The following is a 21,043-nucleotide window of genomic DNA, read 5'->3' as shown; positions in this document are numbered from 1 at the left end:
ATAAATCTTGTGTAAGCAATCTTTATGGAACTTAGGGTAGTAAAGTATGGGGGAAAAATATATATATATATAATTGCGAAAAAGCGAGATTTTCGCTTTTTTTTTTTTTTTTTTTTTTTGTCTTATTATAGGGTGTATTTTCCCCTGAAAATACAGAAGAAAACCTGAAATTATATGAAAAACTATAAAACTTAAAATTACCCTCAAAAATCGTGACGTCTTATTGTTCAAAATACGGTAAAGTTATAATGCAACACGATGTGTAGCAGCAGTAAGTTTGAAACCTTTAACACAATTCCAGTCCTATGATAAGGACACACCCCAAGGTGAAACACTAAAACGAGCTAGGCGGTATGTGTGATGCAGGAAGAGATTATTACACCATACTTTCTTTTATGGATGCATATTCTGCGAAAGAAATTGTGGAGACATGTCTTCGACTAACTTGTGAAAGCTTCGCCATTGAACTGCTGTCTAACTCAGGAAGAAATAAAACTGCATTCAGCTGTATGGTTGCAGTGATGATCAGCTATTGTGTGGTTGGGGTAACCAGAAAGTTGTAGCAATGAGTGCTTTCTAGCTACCAGTAGAGTGCGAGGCGAAATATTCAGGCGGTAGCGTCTATACTTTTTTTTTTTTCAGAGATCTCATTTCTTGCTAATAAAAGCTTTTGAAAAGAACCGCCCTGAAAGAGAGAAAGAAAAAAAATTGCACGCTTCTGCATGTCTGTGTGTGGTAGAAATCACGAAAGCAAGTGCATGGATAAAATGGGAAAGTGGATGAAGAAAGAAAACTAACACTCAATAAAGAAAAACGAACCCACAAGGGAAAGCAGTAGGAGTAGAAATCACAAGAAGGAAAATTTAATTCCCTTCAGATCATGTAATTTTCCTTATTTTAGTGCGCTTACTTTCATTTCTTGTCGTTTAACTTCGGTAAAGTTATAATTTCTGAATGTTCTTTTCCTTCTGAACTCTTAGGAAAAGAACACTGCAGTTCTCGTACTGTCCGTATTCTGTATACTTTAAAAATAATTCTACTTTGAAGGAAAGGAATTCATCCGCTTTAATCACTGAAAAGGAATGCATGTATGTGTGTGTGTTAAGTGCCAAAGCAGCTAAGTCTATGAGGCTTCAGTATTATGTCTGTAATCTGCGTGTGTACCGTGGTCGATTTGCTTTGTTTGCTGGAGAAAAATAAACCATGCAACCCTCGCCTCAGAGCAACTAACTGAGCCTCCATGTGAAAAAAATCCCATAAAAATTCCTCTCTTCATTGCTGCGATTCGAACTTAGGCCTTTTTCACCACGTTGTGGGGAGGATGATGAGCATAACCACGGTGTTGCCAGCGAGGGAAAAGAATGCAAAGAGATTTCAAAATGTCCATAAGTGATGAAGGTTGTCTAATTTTATTGTCGAATGTATTCCTTTACAGTGATTAAAGTGTATACGTTCTTTTTTTTTTTTTTCAAGTAGTACCGGAGTTATTTTTTTGAAGTATATAGCTAATACTGTTTCTACATTAAACTTGAAATTTTAAGAGTATATTGGTTATTCTAAAGTTCTCTTGGCTGATTACACGTTTTGAAATGCTTTAGCTTTATGAAGGAAAATAAACAGAAAAGTTGTGTAAATAGCATTTATACTCTTAATTCAAATAGCTGGACTGCTTTGGATGAAAATATGTTCGAAAGTCTCCTGAGCTCGTCAGGCTCAGAAGTTCGAAACCCCTGACGCAAAAAAAAAAAAAACAATTACTATTACAATCACCAAGCATTTAGTTAAATTGAACAGTTTTTCTTGTTTCATTTTTTCCCCTATGTTGGAATCTCATAAAAAAAAAATCGAGAAAATTTCGTTATTCGGTCTTTTGTTTTCCAAATGACCTTTCTCATGCTTCGTCACTATACCGAATCACTTTCAGCCCACTTCATTATTTGACTTATTAAAGACTTTTAAATCTGCATAAAAGTACCCAGCACTGCTTGGTATATTATGAGTTTTCAATTAGTGACGATGACTATGAGCCGACCGGGCTAGCCGAGTGGGTAAAGTACCTGCCCGGCAACCCAAAGGTCGCGGGTTCGATTCTCGCCTCGGGCTTGGATCAAAGTACTGCAAAAACCTTGGGAGGTGCAATATGGCCACGGAAGCCGATGCGCCAACAACTAACAAATCAAAAAAAAAAGATGACTATGATTGCATTTTAAATCATAGTTCTTGAAACTCTTATACTGTAATTTTAGAGATACAGTTCTGCATGACTCCAGATAGACCTTTTTCTCTGTAGAACCACATTACATAACTAGTTTTCCAACTTTTGACTTGGATACACTATAGTAAGAAAGTAAGTGCATTTCAAACAAGAATGTGTGGGACCATTCCATTATTGTAAAATTTAATGTTAAAACTTATCGCGTTTCGCTCTTATTTGTTTACTGTATTTCCTGTTATTGATTTATCCCTCATCTAGTTTTCTTGCAAATTTTAAAGGGAGCACATTTCTTTGCACATGCTTATAACTCAAATTTTATTGTTTATACTAATTTTTACTTCTATTGATTTCTCTAACGCTGCATACCATTGAAATCAATAAATTCGGTGATAATGTCAATGTTAAATCGCAACTTCAATGTTCTTGATAATAACTGCCATCAAAAATGTCAACCACATTAGTAGGTTTGTCCAGTGACCTGTGACTTATACGGCTATATACGTATAGATGCGCGTTCTTAGATCAACAGTATTCGTTTCTATGGGAAACCAAGGAAACAATCATTCGAAAGAGTGTCTCCAATCTGACCCATTAACATGTGAAATTACCTATTTGCTTAATTGCAGTCCTTTTAGTAGTATTACAGCGGTTTACTAATGCCTGTTTATGTAGTGCATTAAAGATTACTCTTCCTTTGTAGTTTTAATAAATAAATATGAGAGGAATACGAAGAATAATAAATCCATATTATCCATATTAACTTATTAAATATTGGTAAACAAAATGTTTCTTTGATCTGATAAGCGAATATTCATGATGATGCAATTATAACTCGAAATAATGCAAAAAAGACGCTATAAAAATTACTTTGAGACTTGTTTGTAGGATATTTTCTTCTATGAATTATTATTTTTGTATGCAACGGATACGTATGTGGTAGATTGTCTTAAATTGGACGCGGGTCACCTAGGATGGTCTGGGTGCTAATGCTCAAAGGTTGCGCATGACGTTGAACTGGCATATGTAGGCATTACCTTTAGCAGTTACAGGTAACACGCGCCACGCCGTTCGTTGCTATAGTAACAAGCTTTGAAAACACGCAAACGGCAAGAAGCCAGATATCAGTTCACTTTCCAGAAAACGAACAAGTATCGAATGGAAAATATTGCATCACAAGTTTCTAAATCAATACTGCAAGCGAACTGCATGTCGGTAAATTCTTGAAGGCAATACCTGATGTTAAAGAAGAAAAACTTCTATTTGTTCACAACACTTGCAGACTATACTGCAGCATGTGCTTAACTGATACCTTGATGCTTGCGTGCTTAATAGTCTATTAAGTATTTCCTTGTACGCGTCTGTAGATCTTTCGTTTTGGAATAATGCTTCATTTGTTTGTATACTTATTTCACACAAGGTAAGAACTACAATTTTTTCCTGCGAGCACGAAGTTTTCTTACTACATAAAACAGCCAGCAAGTGAACCGTCTGTTTTCAAATATACACAGTAGTGAATTAAAAGTAAAACAGCCTGGTACTTACCGACAATATTTTCCCTCCGGCATAGTTTCTGAGTACTATATTCGATCACTAATCTCACTGATAGTCTCTCTTCCTTGTGAACACAAGAGAAGCCAAAGCGTCGCACGATGACTCGAAGCCATACATGTTAGTTAGCCTTGTCATGCGCAAGCCTTCAGCGTTCTACCTGTGATCATTTGTGGTGTGAGAGAGGGATTGCAAAAAAAGTTTGACGCATGCGTACTGTTCCTATTTCCACATTTTCTCAGAGGATATCCCAACAGAATATGATTTGATAATGCGCAGCTGATGCATGTAACTGTAAACGGTACAGCCGGAGAGTGTTGCTCCTTCTGTTATTCTAAGAAAAGATATAAGACCACTTGAGAGAAGTCTTGAAATGCCTTGAAAGAAATCTCTGAGGTCACAAAATTTCCCTAAGATATTACTACTGCTGTGTTCATCTGCTTCTCTAAGTGGGTCTTTGAACTGAAAAGTGGCAACCTTCTGTGTGAACAGAATGAAAGTGACCTTGAACCATCGGAAAAAATAACCAATGTGCAAATAATTATAAATTTTCTTACTGCAAATTGAAAACAATGCATTTTTCCAAATAAAAAAAAAATTGTGGAGTTAATTATTCAAAAAAAATTTACCAGATTATAGCAATTTTCCGCGAGACCCTTTTTCTCTCCACCCACTATTATAGGTCCATGCGGTTAGTACAGTGATTACACAACGTCATTCCATACCATGTGTAAAAGGCGTGGTTTCAAATCCCTTCCGTGACACGGTGATTGTTTATGGGCTTTGTGTAGCCATAAGAATGGCCTGACCAATAAAACTCATCGTAGCCGAGTTAGTCGGTCTCAAGAGAGTTGCATAATTCTCTCCCCCCTCCCCGATACACCCGAAACGCGGGTTTTCCGTCCAGCAAACAGGTAAATCAACCGAAGAATACACATAATATATTCACGCTTCATATCGTAGCCGTAATTACTTTGGCACTTAAACACATATCATATGCCCTCGTGGGTAGCACAGTTGATAGTACCTGCCCGGCAACCCAAAGGTCGCGGGTTCGATTCCCGCCTCGGGCTTGGATCAAAGTACTGCAAAAACCTTGGGAGGTGCAATATGGCCACAGAAGCCGATGCGCCAATAACTACCAAATCAAAAAAAAAAAAAAAAAAAAGATATAATCGTCCCCACACCCAGTTCGAATCTCGTTAATGACTCAGGAATTTTTATGGGTCTTTTTCACAACGTGGCTGGGTTAGTCGGTCTCAGAAGAGGGTGAATGGTTTTTTCTCCTGGAAACTCGGATTCTTCATCGAGAAATCAGAAAAATCGACCACAAAACAGGCAATTTACAGACAATTATACCCGGCGCAATATGGCCTAAGTTGCTGGTGCGCCTAAAATCCTTAGTATACAACACATCATATCGCCCTAAAATGCTTATTTTTTTTTTATTGGAACTGCTTCCCCTCCATTTAACTGATATCGTTTTAACTCAGCTCCTCCTTCTGGGGAGAGATGGAGTTAAAAATACACGAGTTAAATGAAGTACATAGGAAAGGAACAAGGTAAAATAAGATTAGATTAAAAATATTGCATAAAACCTAAAAAAATCTCGATTTCACACTCTTTGTTTGATGCTATGGATTGAAGTCTATATAATGTCATTAATACTTCTTTGTCTAATGATAAAACTTAATTTGTCAAATTAATGAAACTGGCATTCTTTAGGTTCCACGCTTTTGAAATATCCACGCTTATGCACCCATTAAAAAAAAAAAATTTAAAAGTAATTCTATGAAAATGTCCCAAAATGTATTATATTCGGCGTAGGATGGGTGATTAAATTAGTAGAAATTAATATCCTGCTGATAGTAATTAAGAACTAGGTCGTTCAGACTGTAATTTCAGATTAATCAGAAGTCATAGGCTCCTCTTGAATGTTAATTTGTGTTCTTGCACGACATTACAGTCACATTAAGGCGGCTAGCCATATTATTAAACTATCGTGCATACCAAAACAAGGTTCCTCACCACTCTGTTTACTATTCATGAACTGTGTTTTTATTTATTTATTTTATTTATTTATTTATTTATTTTATTTTTTTTTTTTTGTGTTCATGTGTGTGTGCATATATGGAAGTAACCAGCAACCACAAGTATTATTCATTTAGTCTACTTGTGGTTGCTGGTTACAGGTAAGCATGCCACCTGCGTTTCTAGGCGTAAGCACCCTAATTAGGCTGTTGTTGCCAGCAATATCGATGAAGATTTTAGTGCCATATACAGTGATCCTTTTCAGATACAAATGTGCAGGATATAAAAAGAATGCCCATATTTTAAAGTATTATTTATATTTCATGAAACAATTAACTTACGAAGCTTGTTATGAAATTCCAAAACACTCTACAAGTTTAGAAATAATTAATATTCAATAGGCTTCATTGTGGACGCTGTTCGTTCAGAGATTCTTTCCACAATGACGTAATGAACAATTTTCTTAACGTACCCTAAACAAAGAAGTTCAATGGGGGTCAAAAAGAGAAAGAGAGATTAGATAATTTGTCTACCTTTTCCAATCCACCAACCTAAAAATTTGAAAAAAAAAAAAAAAAAATAGCATTTAGAGCTTCTCCAATATTCACATTGAAATGCGAAGGCATATTTCTTGAAAAATAGCTGACATTCCAGTTTCAAGTTTAATGTTACCAATTTGTGGAAAGATAAACTTCACTGTTAACTTTTTTTTTTTTTTTTTTTTTAACAAAAAGGAATAATGCGACTGTGCGTCAGTCCAAAAAAAAATATTCACCTTTGAAGTATCATCAACTTTTTCCACAATAACTTAATCTCGGAACCCAAATTCTACAACTGTGACGCCTTACTGAATCATTTACACTGGTGTTCAAAGAAAGTGCGTCACCCCTTAAAATTGTAATTGTCGTCCGAATATTTCTTACAGGTTCCATCAGATAAGATTGACACGCGTAGGTGATGACGTAATTTTCCATCAGCTGTAACTTTCAGCTATAGCACGCTCTGTAAGAGCTGCAGTCATTCCTTGCTTGTGTCAGGATGGCGAGTTACGTGCAGTTGACGCCACGAAGAAAGAGTACTATTGTTGCTTTACGTGAGGAAGGAGGTTCATCCCGTCATATTACTTATAGAGTGTCTTGTAATCAGTCCACAGTGAATAGATTTCTTTCCAAACCCAAGAATACTGGTTCTGCTGATAGGAAAAAAAGGAACCCGACGCAAAAGAGTCTCTACGCCAAAACAGGACCTCGTTTTGAAGCGCTTATGCCATAAAAACCGTAAAGCTTCTTCGTCAGAGCTGAAAAGAAAATGGGAAGAACATACAGGAGTGGTAGCAAATGCAGTAACAGTCAGAAGACGCCTCTTCAAAAATGGACTTGTAGGCCCGTCGTCCTAAGAAGCCCTTCCTCACACAAAAAATGAAAAAAAGCCCGATTAATTTGGTGTAAGGAGCATGTCAAATGGACCTCCAAGCAGTGGAAGTCAGTTATTTTCTCGGATGAGAAGAAATTCAACCTGCATGGCTCTGATGGGAGACAAACGATCCGCCGTAGACGTGGTGAAGAATACCATCCAGACTGTATGGTGTCGACAGTGAAATTCCCGACCAGCCAAATGATATGGGGGTGCATTTCGTATCGCGGAGTAAGTCACCTGCATTTTATAAAAGACTGTGTAAATGCCAATGGATACCTGGCTGTACTGGAAAGCAAATTGCTGCCAATTATTAGAGACCATTTCAACGTGCCAAGTAACTTCATCTTTCAGGACGACTCTGCTCCTTGTCATCGGGCGAAAAGTGTAAGTAGGCACTTCTGTAGTTACTTTAGCTTCATTTCTGCATTAGAGGTTCGACAGTAATGTGTTTAAATTTGTTACAGGTGAAAAAATGGTTGGAAGACTGTTACAACTGTTACAACTGTTAGCTAGCCAGGAAACAGATTGGACCTGAATCCTATAGAGAACTGTTGGCATCGCGTGGAATCTACAGTTGCCAGAAAGAAACCAAAGACCCTTGGTGAACTTCAGGTAGCCATAATTCGTGTTTGGAACCACAAACTATCAGTTGATTATCTTCCGAAATTGATCTTGTCAATGCCTCGACGGTGTGCTGCTGTCATCAGGACCAGAAGCGGTTCAACTAAATATTAGTTTTCACTTGATGAATATTTCATTTTGTTTTCCATTTAAAATGATAAACTGAAGCAAATTGAGGGTTTCTGATAACATTTCAGCATAATTGTCTTACCAAAACCGTTGTATAAAGGTTGCAAATGCTCATTTTGGAATATTTTGAGATCACCGGTCAAATATTAATTAGCTTTGCCTTAAATATTAATAAATATCTTTTGTTTATATTTCTATTTGTGATGCTAGTCATTAATGTAATATACCATCGCGAAAAAGGGTTAGAAATGTGAAATTCCTAGGTTATGCACTTTCTTTGAACACCAATTTATATAGAAAGTAGCATCATAGGGAGAATGAGTTTGATGGAGTTAACATCAGTTATTATAAAGTACTAAAGAAGAAATGGCTTGTTCTAGTATCGTAGGGTGCTTCTGAAAGAGTCCAATGGATAAGACTTAAGTCATGTCACTTGTTTCCCCCTTTTGCGTTATATGCTAATCAGTAATGAAGCGATTCGCTACCCAGTGACAAAGAGTTTGATCTCACTAAAGCTGATAATGAAACTTAATCTGTCATTAAATTAGGCTCATCATCAACTTTATTTAAAAAAAGCAGTTATTTAATGTACGCAGAGTGTTACATTTCAGGCGCTTTCGATTTTTTTCTTAAATTAGTTGATTTTTTTTTTCTGTGATTAATAGGAGTGAAAAGTAAATATAGTTATCCCCTTTTCATTTAATTACAAAGGTTATTTTCTAGAACACCTAATAAAACTATAGTTTTACGTTCTCTAAACTTAGTCGTTCAGTTTGGTTACGACTATATAATAGTTATTACTATCCTCCCGTATAATTTTTTAAAATCTCCTTTTTCTCTTTATATATATGTATCTCTTCACAATTGACACCACGATGATGAGCGTTACATAACAGTATAACAATACGTCTGCAATACGGCTTTCTAGGTCGTCCCAGATGTGCTCAATAAGATTCAGGTGGAGAAAAATTGTCCAAACCATTCGGACGATATCCTGATCTTTTACAGATGAGGGTCTAGTGATGCAGGAAAGCGAACTTATTCTGTATCCGCCCCCCGGGAAAAACTCCTCTCATTATTTCCTTCGTCAAAAAGTGCCTATCCGGTTCCTCCTTGCATTTTACCAAAATCTCTTGAACACTTATTCCACCGTCCACAACATGCTGCTCGAAGGTTAACTTCGTAATATCAAGTCTGCCGTGGTTCCCTAAGATTTTATAGTTATGTTCACTGCTTTTTGCCTCACTCACCAGCGATAAATTCCTCCCCTCTCCTTTTACTACTACATTATTATGAATCAACAGGGCTTACCTTTATTTTTTGATATAGGAAGCTTCTTTTCCAACTCTCCTTGTCCAACTCGCTAATAATTCATGGGGAAGGCGATGTCAATTTTGCAAAACATTGTCATAAAGTTAGATTTTGGGGGTCTAAACGGGCTAATAATTAAGGATCGATTTTTCTTTTTGGTCCTGTGGCTGGAATTTTGAGTTAAATTTAGGGGCCCGCCCCTTACCCAATTATTAGACCCCTAAATTTAACTCAAAATTCCAGCCACAGGACCAAAAAGAAAAATCGATCCTTAATTATTAGCCCGTTTAGACCCCCAAAATCTAACTTTATGACAATGTTTTGCAAAATTGACATCGCCTTCCCCATGAATTATTAGCGAGTTGGACAAGGAGAGTTGGAAAAGAAGCTTCCTATATCAAAAAATAAAGGTAAGCCCTGTTGATTCATAATATAATAGAATATAGGAATTATCGAGCACGTAATAGCTCTCTAGTATCAAATTTTACTACTACATACACGTCAATCAAATATATTTCCCCTGAAGATGTTTTGTTGCTATGCTCTGCAGACCACATCTTTTAAGTTGTCCCACATGGAATTAATGCTTAGCTCTCTTAATCAATCTAGTCACATTTCTTGCACCTTCCATATAAGTTCTATTTCTTAAGATGAAACATCCAGACCTCGAAATAAGGAGATGCTCCCCAAGGGGGAGCATCTCCTTATTTCGAGGTCTGGATGTTTTCTCCTTTCTCCCCAAGGAGATGCTCCCCACAATCGTTTCAATTGACGGCGACCTCTGTAGGTTTGTGAAGGATCGGGGGTACCGAAGACAGATCCTTAAGAGCCTGACCTTGGCCAGGCAAAGTGCACATTAATAAGAGCAGCATAATAATGTCCAATATATTGTAAATAATGTTGAAAGCACGATGTCTTTATGAATGTGTTGTAAATAAAGTGAAGAATATCGTTATGAATATAAATATTAATATAACATAATGTAAATATGAATATCTTTATTTCATTGTAAATACTGTCAAAACCATAAAATGTCCTGTAAATAATCTGACACTGATTCTATTTTATTGTTGGCTCTGGGGAATGAGCCCGAACTTCGATGTGGGCCCCGTCTCCCCAAGGCTATTATTGTCCACCATCCAATGTAAAACCCCTGGCATTGCTGCTGTGAAGGGTCTATTGTATATACCATGTTTGTATACAATAAAGATTATATATATAATATTCCAAGTATGATTTAACCATTCTCTTATAGAGATAATAATGACCTCCTGCCTAACAAAATTCCACTAAATCATAAATACCAACAACAAAATTAGAACAACATGTGCTCTTCTTGGGGTTCAACAGCAGGCGATCTCTTTTCACTTGCAGATATGTTGTCGGCTGTGGAATCTTATACGTCTGAGTGTGAGGAGCATCGTCATTTGAGATATTGTATTGTAACGTCATCTCTCGCAGAGTGACCTGCCGTTGAGCTCGTACAACGCGCTGCACCCCTCGCTTAACACGAATATACACCTTGCGTGATCCTTGAGAGTATTGTCCGCGGTGGTGGTTTGGCCCATTCGACACCGTTCTTTGTACATCTTAACCACATTGGGCCATGGGTAACTAACAAGACGTGCCGTTTCCGGTTTGGAAGCACCCGATGCACGAGCGCCCACAATCGTGATTTTGTAACTCTGTGATACAGTGGCGCATTATCCTATAGGCAAAAAAGGCATCTGCCTAGAGCCCCGATCAGAGGGGGGGGGGTCCCAAAATTACTATTTCAAAGACTCATTGCTGTTTTTTACTAATATTTTAAAGTGATTTTTATCGGGAACTGAATGCCAAGGTCAAGGAACTTTAAGATTAATTTGAAAATTACGTGTTTTTTTTTTTTTTTTCAAAAATGTTTTTACCTATTTGATGAAATTTTATATTTAGTTCTTACGTCATATAATTTGTTTATATTGTTGTCACAATAAAATGAAATCTAAAATGTTCTTTATTAGTTTTTTCTTTATATGGACCTTCCAAATTCTATTTTGCCTTGGGCCCCATGGAGGTATAATCCGCCACTGCTGTGATATCTTTATCACGTCCCATAACTTCGACCTTATCACTTGCACAATCTGATGCAAATTATCAGTGCGTTTAGGAAGCTGTTTGGCTTTTTATACTGCGAGGTATGTGGCATACTCCATTACGGATGGGGTGGTCATAATTCAGTGATCACTGAATGTATCAGAAATATCAGTGGAAACCTAGTTTGTTTTCCATTCCGCGTGGTAAAACAGCGTCTTTATATATTTTTAATTTTATTATATCATATATATATATATATACTTTATTTTGCTGTATATACAATAAATATACTACACAATAAAGATTATTATAAAAAAGAGCTACAGGTCTCAGTAGATTCTACGTTGTATTTCGTGGGGTTGTTTTAATTTGCTTTGCGGTCGGGTGGGGTCCTTCGCCTTCGATCCCGGGGTATGTCGAATCATTCATGGGTTGTGAGTGCAAGAATTCATTAAATTATTTTTAGCCGTTTATATTTGGTGAGCGTCCTCTTGAAGTTATTCTACGGACCTGATTGAGTTAATCTCTTATATTCTTTTAAAATAAATGTTATTTATTTTTAAAGGGTAAAAATCACGTATCGTCAGTTCTCAACTATATAATGTCTGCCATGTTTTCTTTTTTTTTTTTCCTGCAAGATGTTGCCTAAGGTGAGTAAAATGAAATTTGAAGTACTAAATCAGGCTAAGGGAAGGGGGAGATGCTTTAAAGTGTTTGTATTGTATCCGTCATTCCATCCTGTTTGGTCGACCCACCTGCTTAACATTTTACGAAAATTCATTATGGGCAAAACTGTATTACAGAAATAAAGGGGTACGAATAGAGTTTCTATCTCTTCCGTTTACGCATGCCATATTCGTGTTTTTGGTTATTTCTTCAGGTTATAGAATCATAGAGAGAAAAAAATTTCCATTTCATGTTGAGAAGAATCTGACGTTATACATTATTATATGCGTTTTTAGAATGTATGTAACTTACAAAACTAATTAATACTTTTATCGTATAACAAAATATTTTAAAGTCGGCATTGATAAAGTCCTAAACTGGAAATTGCAAATCTATAAATAAACTGATGTTACAAAAGATGATTTGATTTTATTGGCGCAAAAACTATGTTACAAAACAAGTCCTTGTAGTAATATAAATAATATACTGTATAACAAATTAATTTTTTTGTTATAAAGTAATCTGAAATGTATATTTTACGTGAAAAAATTTCAGGTCGCCTTGATTTTCCCCCCACCAAATCATTTTCAGGTCAGAGAGAATTTGAAAAAAATGGCAAATGTACATAGAGTGGGTCAACAGGTTGAAAAGTAGTAGACCCACTGCGTTCGACGAGGACCTTTCAAACTATCTTTGTTAACCACACTGATTCTGCCACTTTAAATCTTTCCCTGACTCATACGCTTTCTTTGAATAAAAATATACTGCAACCCAATGCCTTGCTCAAATTTTTCTCGTCATTTAGTATGAAAATTGTCTTACTTTTGAATTATCCTCATGAGGCCGATGAACTCATCACCCTGACTGTGTCATTGTTTCACCAAGTGCAGAATACCTTCCTTGCAGAACTATATCTATTGTTATTGAAATGATTCGCATACAGTCTTCCGTAGTTTTGTGTTCGTACTTTGGCATCCGTTCGTAGGAGACAGTAAGAGTCAGTAAATGTGTAAAGCTGTAAAGCGCCAGTGCAACTAAGGCTATGAGGAGGTCGTAGATTGGCTTAAATTGCATGTATTCCGTGACCGATATGCTTGTTTGCTAGAAGAAAAACCAGAGATTTTCCGGAGAAAAATATGCAACCGTCTCCCGAGATTTATTAACTTGGTTATATTGTGAAAAAAACCCATAAAAATTCCTCGCTTTGTTGACGGGATTCGAACCAGGGCATTTCCACCCAGGGTGAGGAAGAAGATAATTATATTCACTCTGCTACCCGCATGGTTTCGAGAGAGAGAGGAGAGATCCGGGATGGGAACGCTTTTCTATCACATTCCACATAACACAGGGTTCTCTTCAGAGTAACAGTAATAGTAATGGAGGCATGTGATGCAAGAAAGCAAACGTATGAGATTATGTAGCATCAACCAGAAAAAAAAACTAATTTCACTCATCCATTCCCTCTAAAAGTTTGTCCAGTTCCTCCTTGAATTTAATTAAGATCGATTTCCACAACTACAGATGAACGTTTGTTCCAGCAAGTAACCACACCTCTATTCAATCAACCATCTATTCTACAACTGTCTTTCCTCAATTTGAATTTACGTCCCCTCAGGTTCTTAATCTGAGCAAGTAGTGAAAGAATCCTATCAGAATTCAGCGTGCTCAACCCAATCAAGACCTTATACACCTCAATCAGATCACCTCGCAGGTGCCTAGTTTCCAGCCGCTGCAATTTGCAGAACTTAAGCGTTTCTTGGTAAGAGCACCTCTTTGTTCCCCCTCACCAATCTTGTTGCCCAGACCTATACGCAGTACTCAAGGTGTGACCTAACCATCGCCTTATACAATGGGATAATCAACTATTATCCCTGCTAGAAAAATTCCTGTATATCATTGACAACACCCCATGACTTGCTCTGGCAGTCTGTCGGTACTGCTCAGAAAACTTCATATCTGACAGCTCAATTACCTCCAGGTCTTTTTTTTTTTTTTTCTCCACTACCTTGAGTGTAGTACCACACAGTTGGTACATTTCTTACTGCTACCTATATGCAGTACTTTGCATTTGTCATTTGTTAAACTTCAGTTGCCACTTGTCGGCCTATCTGCCCAACTTTTCTAGATCCTGTTGCAGTAGCACACTGCCATTACTGTCATTAACAACCCTGCCAACCTTTGTATCATCTGCAAATTTGGACATTAAGCTTGATATACCTTCATCATTGATAAATATACAAAATAACAATGGGCCCAACAGCGATCCATGGGGGACACCGCTAATAACATTAGTCCACGAAGAGCAGTGTCCATTGTTACTACCCTCTGTCTTCTCCCACTTAACCACCCTTTTATCCATTGTAGCAACTTTCCCTTAATGCCATACCGTTCCAATTTCTACAGTAGTCTTTCGTGTGCAACAGTATCAAAAGCTTTCCTGAAATCGAAGTATATGATATCATAATTATTTTTTGCATCCAGTTCCTTTGTGACCATGTCATAGTGTCCAATCAAATTGATCGGATAAAATCTCTTGACAAACCCATGCTGTGTCTGAATTATTATTATTATTATTATTATTATTACTATCGGTTTATTAACACAAGGTTCACCCCCTGTACAGCTAGTGGGCTAGAACGGTGTACAGAAATTTTGAAATATACATTATACACTTTTGTACAAATTTTCAGATATTTACAATATAATTATTGTATAATAATAACTATTAAATAGATATATACATTTACTTAATTGTATTCACTTTGAAATAACAGATCTTTAAAATAGAAGAGTTAAATACCCAGGTTGACTTCTTTATCGGCAACTAACATTACAGATTTATTTATTTTAATTTATTATTGCATTTAATTGTTCATATCATACAAATTTCTGATAAAAACTGCTCAATTTTTACAGCAATCCTGGTGATTTAGTCCAGATTTGGTCTATATTTTGGCTTCTGTAGGTTTTACTGACTTCAAATTTTACCGGATCAATGGAGAAGGTGTTGAAGTGTTCAATGGTGTTACGTGGGAACATTCCTTTTAGGGAGTCCAAGTTTGATAGCTTCTTCCTAAGTGGGTGATGGCTTCTATTTCTTCCTCTTGTTAGTGCGATGATATCTTCTATTGATGAGGCATCAATCTGGCAAGTTAATCAGCATGGTGAGTGTTGACAGATTTTTTTTGAGGACAGTGAGCTTCCAGGAGGTCATACCTAGGTTGACTAGGAAAATGGATTTCGAGATGGTGAACGGGTTCCCTCCCAGACGGTTCAACCACCGCAGAATCCAATATTCCATTGACAGAAATTTGTTACATCGAGAGGTATATGCAGAGGACCAGATTTCTGAGGCATATAGTGGTATGGGTGTGAGACATCTGTTAATGTATTGTCCAATCAGTTTGGTGTTGTGACAGCCTGCGAGCTCCTGGCGGATAGCCCAGAAAGCAGCATAGGTCTTCTTCTTTGCCTTTAGGAAGTGTTCCTTGAAATTTAAGTCTTCATCCCACGTTAGTATAGTATAGTCCCACGTTAGTATAGTGTAGTCAGTATGAGATGAAACTTTGGGGACTGACTCACCATTAACTGTAACTCGAATATCATTCTTAACCTTCATCTTCGTGATTGTCATGTGGGCTGACTTGGCATTGTTGAGTTGGAGTCCAGCTCGCTGTAAAAAGTCAATTAACTGTTGAATTTCCTTAGAGATTTCATTATTAATTTCTTGTCCCTGTTTGGGGTCTTTTGAATTGATAAAGAATTTTAGATCATCAGCGAAGGAGCTAAAATTTGGATTTTTTGCGAGGAATGGTTCACGTAGGATTGCAAAAAGGGTTGTCGACATCACCCCACCTTTAGATACACCCCTCGTTGCATAGGTTGTTTTCTGGTGAGTTCCATGGATTATAATTAAGTATCTCCGCTGTAGTAAGGGCTTCAGAATGCTGACAATTTGGTTAGATACTTTGAAATATTCTATTAAGATGCCTATAAGAGTAGGAATGGATACAGTATCGAAGGCAGATTTGATATCGAAGAAAATTATGTCCAGTTGGGCTCTGTTATTCAAGGCTTTTTGTGCTCTGAAGAGAGTATCGAGGAGATTAGAGGTCGTGGACCTATGGTGCAGTACTGTGTGGAGGTAGGGTGGTCGGTGAGCAAAATAGTGTCGAGTAAACACTGGGTGTATGAGTTTTTCAAATATCTTTAATAATGTGCATCCTATGGAGATTGAACGGAAATCCTTATGCATCTTGGGATTTCCAGTTTTAGAGACTGGTTTTACATAATAAGATTTCCAGTATGGTGCCTGTCTTTAGAATCTTCTGGAAGATGTTTAAGAGAAGATTCAATACCGTCAGGGTCCTTAGTAGCTTTGTTGGACAGGCCATTTAGCACGTCGATGAGCTGCTGCTTAGTGATAATAACATCATCCATGGCAGAAAGAGCTTTCTGGTTTACACTGGGTCGGGTTGAAACTTCAATGGTCGAATCTTGATGATCGAATGATATGCGAGTCCACTCCTCAAATAGCTTTTCATCCACGTTGAGATGGTTGTTGCACTTTGGAAAAATTCTTCGGGATTTTGTAATTTGGGATAATATATACTGTTGATGTGCTTCTCTCTTGAAGCGAAGGAAACGAGCTCTCTTTCTCTCTCTCTTTTAAAGGTTTCGTGGTCTGTACTGCTTCTCAATTTTAACCATTTTCTGTATGTCCTCTGCTTACTTCTAAAGGCAATTTTCATATCCGGATGGAACCATCGCTGGGTTCTCTCAGTAATTCTGACTTGTTTAGACGCTCCGATCGTGGCGATATGTCTCAACTGCTCAGCTAGGGTCTGGATTGCCTCTTCAACAGATAGTGAAGATAAATTATCTCAATCAATGGTGAAGAGATGGTTGATAACTATTTCAGGTTTAAGGAATTTTGGAGGAAAAAAATCAGATCAGAGTGAGTATCCGAATAGTAATTTCTAATTTTCTTTCCCGATAACGTTGGTATGGAGAAGGTACAGGTGATAGGTGAGTGATCTGATGAGAATGAGAAAGGGTTGGGTATGTTATTACAGTTGGGGAAGTTGTGGAATACTAGGTCTAAAGCTTGACCTTTTCTCGTTGGCGGTGTGATATATCTCCTAAGGTCTAAAGAATTCAAGGTTAACGTTAAGCCTTGCAGAGCTTTTACATGTCTTGGGACTGGCATATTGAAGTCTCCACCTACAACAGTTTGTTGAGTAGGGACTAGGATTGTTACTAACCAGTTATGGAGTTCAATCCGTGTAACTTCGGAATAGTCAGGAGGGAGGTAAACCAAACAGAGTTGTATTTTCACTTGTGGGTTCACCAGTGTTACACACGAAGCTTCAAAGTTGTTAGACTGGCTTAGTTTAACTCTTGTCGCCTGCCACTGGATTGGAAAGAATATTTGGACGCCCCCTCCTCTTCCCATACCTCTACTGTTTCCGATACCTTTGTAAGGGGTGGTTTGAAGAAGTATATCAATTTGTCGCTCATTTGTCGGCCAGGTCTCCGTTAAAAAGGCTTAACCAGTGTTCCTGGAGGCTAATTCTTCTGGTTCATGACAGTATTAGTCGCGTTAGATGTGCATATCACTAGGAAGGAGGCATAGCTTGGGTGTTTGGTCTTAATTTCTTTACGTTCACTTCAAACCCATATTCCACCAGAAAGAGACTTTTCTCTCTGTTCTTGTCTCGGGCCCAGTCTGGATCCGAAGATCCTTTCTCTGGTGCGAACAGCTGATATATGGTATATGTCCGCTAGTCTTCTTGCCTGAGTAATCAATGGGAGGTTCGTATCAACTGATACATTAGTAGTTCGCTGAGAGAGACTAGGTTTAGGTGGGACATGCTTAAATTTTTTACTTTGGTTTTCGACTAGGGGAATTTGGACTGTCTCCGCAAATGTGGGATACTCAATTAAAGTCGAATCCGTTATGCTTGTTTTAGGGCTTACAGAGGTCTGGGTGGGGACTATGATTCCTCTTGTACATGATGCTTCAGTCACTGCTGGGGAGCCTAGTGGAGTAGGAATTTTGTTTAGCGAGTTGTTGTTGGCATGTTATTGTTTTTTTCTGAAGTTCGGCACATTCGTTTGTACATTCTCTCCTTCGTTCACATGGAGTGGAATCTCAGTGGTAGCAGACATACTATCCAGAGTGGGCTATTGAGGTTCGTCGGGGTAAGGATGGTCTGGGTGGGGACTATGATTCCTCTTCTACATGATGCTTCAGTCACTGCTGGGGAGCCTAGTGGAGTAGGAATTTTGTTTAGCGAGTTGTTGTTGGCATGTTATTGTTTTTTTCTGAAGTTCGGCACATTCGTTTGCACATTCTCTCCTTCGTTCACATGGAGTGGAATCTCAGTGGTAGCAGACATACTATCCAGAGTGGGCTCTTGAGGTTCGTCGGGGTAAGGATGGTTTAATATTGGTTCTATTAGTGAATGTTGACTTGTTGGAATTCCCATTTCACTAACAAATTGTTTGAAGTCATGCAGTTGTGCTTCTACGTCATTTATTTTGTCTAAAATTCTTTAGTTAGATTACTAAGGTTGGTTTGCAGTGGTAACGTCAGCTCCCTAAGTACTCGTTCCGACCGGCTAAGGTGTTCTGAGAGTTGTGCTAGGTGGTCAGGACATAGGCAATTATGTATAGAGGTAGGATGTTTTTTTTTTTTTTTGGAAGAAGTATTGGGTAGTCGATCATTAACCTTTGATAGGCTCACTTGTCCTTTCTCATTTTCGAGGTGATGCTGGCTCTCTCTTTGTGACAGTTCATTAGTCTTAACCATTTGGATGAGGTGTTTGGGATTCGCCAACCGCTTCTGTTCAAGGTTGTGGTTAGACTTATATAAGTCAAAGAGGTCTGTTATCATATGCTTGACGGTTTTATTTTGTTCTCGCATAGAGAAAACTTCATCCCTGAGATCTTCAGTTTGCGCCCCTAGACGTTTTATCAGGAAGGTTAAATGCCCAATATTTTCAGGGAAGGGACATGTTTCCTCCAGCGGGGGACCTTCAAAGTTTGGAAGGGCTAAACATAAAGTGTCACGTTCTGAACTGTGCTCAGTTCCGGCTTGATTTTGTGGTTGTAGATGCCTGATTTCTTTCACAATTGGATCTAGTTTTTTGTCATCTGCTTGTCGATGGTCAAATTTTTTGTTGGTTCCTAGGCAAGCTTCCACAACCGAGTTGGGTGTTTCACTTGGGACATCTAGACTCGCGCTGTTGTTTATTTGGGACTGGCATGTTGAATATTGAAATTCATTTAAGTTTACAATGCTATTTTCACTGTTAGGACCAGCATCAGCCAGGTTTTCATTATGACGGCTGGCATATACAATACTATCACTAATATTCCGTCGTCTACATCGATGTCTGTGGAGTTGAGTTCTAGAGACAACTGGATTAATGTGGGTTGTAAGATTGCCATTAGCATTAACAACATAACTCTTATTTACGGGAGATTGTATCCCAGTATTAAAATTCATTGCAGGGTTTAGTGTAGAAATGGCAGGTGCACTGTGTTCGCCAGCTATTTTGTTGTTAGTATTGATCTTGGGTGTTTTCTCCAATATCAGACCGTCTGTTTTCTGACCAATTAGTACGTCTCCGTGCATAGAATCTTCACTGATGGCTGGCTCCTCACATGGAGTTTCTTTTTCATTTACAGAGTTCTCTGAGATAAACACGGCAGCAGGAATGACATCACTATTCCTATCGTTTGTTATTGACAGCGGCTTAGGTTTATCTATATTAATGGAGTTATTGTAATGGGTCTCAATTCCTTTCGATTTTATTTTATTTTATTCCTTTTATTTGCTAGTACTTTTTTACGTACAGGTGGTTTACAAGCTTGGCACAAGTATGATTTTCGCTTCGCTAATGATAATTTTGAAATATTGTAAACACAAGTCCCTAAGCTGAGTGAGCAGCTGACACATTGCACGGTGAATGTCGCAGGCTTTTGACACTGGCTACATGTGCTTTTTGCGGCGCATATGGCATTCTTCTGAGTAGGACTTGGCATGTTTAAATTCCACAAATTTTTCTACAGTATAGTGAACGTAGAATATCCTGCTTTCAAATGACTTTTAAGTTTAAGCTAAGAATAGTCGTTACTTTAAGACGATTTTCTAAGGTGACGCTCAATGGATTTATTTAAACTTGCAGGTCGTTAGATGTTAGGGAGGAGGCCAGTAGGGAATTTACCCCACTCAATGATTCAGGGATTAAATCGGCGCCATTGTGTGGCAACCTTGACCTCGTGCAGTCTAATCTAGATGATACTGCAATGCATTTTTAACTAGTGACTCCGTTATTTTTCTGGAAGAGAAGTTAAACTAACTGGTCTGTAATTACTCGTGTTGCCCTTAGTTCCCCTTTTGTGAATTGGGGATATATTTGCACATCTCCAGTCCGTGGGGACTTCCCCTGAATCCAAGGATGCTCTCAAAATTATGACTAAGGGTTTGCTTACTTCCTTTGCCGCCTCTTTTAATATATCTGGAGAGATCCCACCCACCCACCCACCCATCGAGCCTCAAAACAGAAAAACCAAGTGCAAACTACTCTGGTTAAAAAGGACATTGTTTTATTAGGAGACTCCATTGTCAGGGAAACGGAGAATATTTTTTGTTTTTGTAATAAGGATAGGTGGAGCAGAACCAGGGTATGTCTGCCGGGAGCAACTATTGATGATGTCACCAACAGATTGTCAGATTTTAAAGGGGGTAAAGAAAATATTATTATTCATGTGGGGACAAATGATATTAAACGTACACGATCTGACGATTTGTTGGAAAAATACAGGACCATGCTGAGGAAATGTCGCGAGCTAGGCCATAATGTCTATGTGTCTGCAATTCTGCCCAGACACGATAGGAGGGATTATATGTTAAGAGCCTTGTGGATTAACTCAAGACTTGAAGGAATCTGCAAGGCTTTAGGGGGTAAATTTCTATCAGCATGGCCCACACTTGTAGGTAGAAGGAATTTGTTTTGTAGAGAC

General features: G+C 38.0%; 1 long non-coding RNA gene across 1 annotated transcript in view; it reads right to left on the bottom strand.

Annotated features, from left to right (window-relative positions):
- Positions 1-3,869, bottom strand: part of LOC150083070 (uncharacterized) — a 59,599-nt gene extending 55,730 nt beyond the window's left edge. The window contains exon 1 of the long non-coding RNA XR_016547216.1: positions 3,758-3,869. This is a non-coding gene — a long non-coding RNA (uncharacterized LOC150083070). The remainder of the gene's footprint in view (positions 1-3,757) is intronic.
- Between the last annotated feature and the right edge of the window lie 17,174 nt (positions 3,870-21,043).

Source organism: Mastigoproctus giganteus, chromosome 7 (assembly GCF_048544385.1).
Source record: "Mastigoproctus giganteus isolate SK-2022 chromosome 7, ASM4854438v1, whole genome shotgun sequence".
NCBI classification, from domain to species: Eukaryota; Metazoa; Arthropoda; class Arachnida; order Uropygi; family Thelyphonidae; genus Mastigoproctus; species Mastigoproctus giganteus.
This window is presented reverse-complemented; position numbering and strand designations above follow the sequence as displayed.